We start from the raw sequence: 4,043 nt of genomic DNA on the forward strand, positions 1-4,043 counted from the left end.
AGTTTTTTTGTCTCTATGTTGTCATGTGAACAAGGGAATGGTGGGTAGTGGGGGAAAAAAAAGTTTTCTGGAGGTTTTATTCTGGTTTCTTATTCTTGTAGTTTTTGTTAGTAAACTTTCTTTGTTCCTTTTAAGTTTGAAGCCTGTTTTGCTCTTGTTCTAATCCATATCTCACAGCAAGAAATAAGTAAGTTTTCTAGTAATTTTTTAGTTACTGCTTTAAAACCACGACAGTTTCATATCATAAATATATGAAAACCTACTTCAAAACCTATCAATCAGCTGATGGGTCTGACTAGATGGCATAAAAGAAATCTAATTTGAGAGACAGTTAACTCTTATAGTTTCATTCCTAGAGATGGCTGGAGTTTGTTGATTAGATGGCAGACTGGCATGATAGACAGCCATAAATAAAATTAACAAAGAAATCTTCCACCTTGGGGCACTATCTGATCTTCCTGCAGCTCTGTGTGAAAGCAGTCAAAATTCTAATTAACAACAACAACAACAACAACAACCACCACCACCGCCGCCGCTGCCACTACTACTACTACTACTACTACTACTACTACTACTAGTACTAGTACTACTACTACTACTAATAATAATAATAATAATCTCATATCTTCTGAAGGCCTAAATAGTAATACCCAGTTATGCACACCTCTTTTGGCCAGGTTTTCATATTTGGGGATTTGCATAATCTTCATGAAAACTAAAGGGAAATAATCCTTCTGAAATTATTTAGCAAGGCCATCCTGAGAAAGGAATTGTTTAAAACAGCCCTAAATTTTTCTTTAGAAGATAATAACCATGTAAAGTATATCACCTAGCTCCTTTGCCTAATTAAACCAAACCTTTCCTAAACACTTCTTTAATATAAAACACGACCCATGAATCATCCATATAATTAAGATTTACAGTAGATTGGAAACAATGAAAAGCCTGCATTTGTCCCAAGTTTAAAAAAATTGCTGTCTTATTTCTGATAAACACACCTGTTTCACACATGTTCCTTAAATTTTTGCAGTAGTTTCCTGCCATGAAATCAGTGAACACAGTGCTGAGTCACAAGAATGTCACTGTTCACAAGCATCAGAACCAAGATTCTCCTTTGCAGCAGCAAATTGTGGATAATTCTATTTCCAGCACTTCTCATTCCTTAGTGTTCACCTATAATGCACCCACAACTTATTTAAGAGATCATATATGAAGTCCTGTGACTTCAAAAGTCCTATGCCCTTAAAAAGACTCAGAATATTACCAGATATAAAATTCACTATGCAGAAAGGATGCCAGCAGCAACAGCTTTAAACAATCTATCACATCTCATCCTTTTTTTGAGGCTCAAAATATGGACTATTACCTTCAGTGTCATCCCACTATTCTCTGAGTACAGCAGTATTTTTCAGAAGGAATTAACTCTAACTATACCAATAGGAGGGCATTTGCGCAATGAAAGAAGCGCAGATGTAAGAAAAGACTTTTTAATGTTTTGGGAACCAAAAACTTATGAGACCAAATTTGTATCAAAAATATGCAAGAACGGCTGTTGGCTTGGGGTTTTTTCAAAAGCATCACACTATCTAAGATCATGATACCATGATATAACACTAAAATTCAGACAAAGCACAACTTACAGTACTTTTTTTATTTTTTTTAACAATACTCTTGTAAAATGGTTTTCCATTTTCCAGGAAAGCCATTCTGTTTTGTTTTGTTTCTCATTAAAATACTCATGAAATAACTTAAACGGAATAATTTCTGTGGAAAAGCTTACCCTTACCCTTTGTTACCCTGACTGGATGCAGTCCCAGTTGGGAATTTTTTGGTCAAGAGAACAACTGGAAACAAAACACCAATGATGATATTACAAACAAATTGTTAAGCTCTTGGCACAGCTCTCTATAGCCTTCTTAACTCTTCAAAACTCCAACGAATTTGTCTCTTTCTATAACTTCCAGGCTCTACAGGATGACCTTTGGAATGGTGTCAGTGCTGGAGACCACAGCTGTTACCTGATGTCAACTTCCCAGTAACAAGAGCAGTCAAATTCTAGAAGACATGGATAGTGTGGGAATAAAGAGAGTACAGTCCAGGACCATCTGGTATCCACTCTGGTTAACTGCTCCTCAACAAAAAAATCCTGTTTCTTTTTGATTACCTTGCTTTGCCTCTCTGTTTTTTAGCTGTAAGAAGAAAACACTCCACACTTAACACAGAATGGAAGCCAGTGTAAGGTACATACTGCAGAAGTGATACTGAAATATCATATAATGAATAAATTATTCTATCACATACAACTGATAGAGAAATAAGTAGACATGGGAAAAGGAGATACAATGCAGTTTGAAATAAGAGGGGAAGTTAGCAAGATACAGGTGCCAGGAAACACGAGGAAGAAATGTAAATGGCTTGGACAGTCTGCAAAGGAAGAAAGGAAGGAAGCAGGTTCACAAAGAAAATAGGAGGTGATGGTGCACAGACAATTTAGGGCTGTATCTCAGAGGTAAACTGCAGTGAAACTGTAGAGATTTCAAAAAGAAAGGGATGGCTTTGAACTGGATTTTTTGCCTGAGGGGTTTCTTCTATTCTTAGTCCAAGGAGTGAGATGGGTTGCAGAGATCTGCAGGTAAGATTACAGAGGACTTACAAGATGACAAAAGGGAATGAAATGGAAAGTAAAGACAAACAAGCCAAAGGATTTCAGCCTGGTTGGACAATGCACTCAAGCAGAGAGATGTGCTGACAGTGGGAACAGAAGCATGGTCTGGGATCCAGGACCCCACTGCTCAGAGAGGAGTTCTTCACATCTGTGACACACAATATCCTTCTCTCTGAATGGTAAATACACAGATTTGATAGGCAGGACAATCACATTCAAAGAGCTGTGGTCTTTGATGATCCAGGTGGAGACATGAGACAAGCAGATTCCTCCAGAGTTATTGTGGGAACTGGCCCTGCTAAACACCTTGTCAGTGACATGGGCAGTGGGATCAGAGCACCCTCAGAAAGTTTGCTGGTGACACCAAGCTGTGTGGTGTGATGGACGTGCTACAGGGAGGGGATGTCACCCAGAGGGACCTTGACAGGTCTGAGAGGGACCTGTGTGGATCTCATGAAGTTCCACAGGGCCAAGTGCATGGTCCTGCACCTGGGTAGGAGCAATCCCTGGTGCCAGCCCAGGCTGGGCATGAACAGATCCAGAGCAGCCCTGCCCAGAAGGACTTGGGGGTGCTGGGGGGGAGAGCTGGACATGAGCCAGCCATGGGCACTCCCAGCCCAGAGAGCCAAGTGTGTCCTGGGCTGCATCCAGAGCCCCGTGGGCAGCAGGGGAGGGAGGGGATTCTGACCCCACCTGTGTTGTGGCGTGGGGTCGATGGTAGGGTGCTGCAACCTACCCAGAAATGTCTCTGGGAAAGCCGCTTTGGTCAGCGCCACACACCCACACAGACACTCACGCAGCTGGACAGATATTGTTGGAGTCAGCAGCAAGGAGTAGAGAGGGGCCTTTGTATGGGTTCCACGAGGAGAGTTTATTCCCCCTAGCTCATGAAGGGTCCAGGAACAAAAGGCCCAGAGCAGGGCTGCGCAACATCAATTGTACTAGGGGTGGAGAGCAACTGGGACCAGTGAACTTAGGGCTGAGGGGTGGTACAGAGGAGGGTCCAGGGTGCCAGAACCAACCAGTCTAAGGCAGGGGAGGGATCAGAGAACTCGGGCTAATAGGGGACCAAGGACAAGGGAAGGTTCTAGGGATAAGGGAGGGTCTGAGGAAAGGATGCAGGGAAGGAACTGCCCAGGAGGAAAGAAAAGGGGTTAGCCAACATGCCAGGGGGAAGGGTAGAACTGGGGTACAGGCACTATCAACAGGGATGGACCATAGGGGACACCTTAACCCTTCAATTATAGTGGCATCCCTCCAAGGGGATTTACCACTCTCCGGGGCAGGGGGCTCACAAATCCCCACACACCTGCAGGGCTGCCTTCAGCCCTGGGGTCCCAGCACAGGAAGGACATGGAGCTGTTGGAGCAGGACATTA

The sequence above is a fragment of the Cyanistes caeruleus genome, chromosome Z, assembly GCF_971803275.1.
Source record: "Cyanistes caeruleus chromosome Z, bCyaCae1.hap1.1, whole genome shotgun sequence".
NCBI classification, from domain to species: domain Eukaryota; kingdom Metazoa; phylum Chordata; class Aves; order Passeriformes; family Paridae; genus Cyanistes; species Cyanistes caeruleus.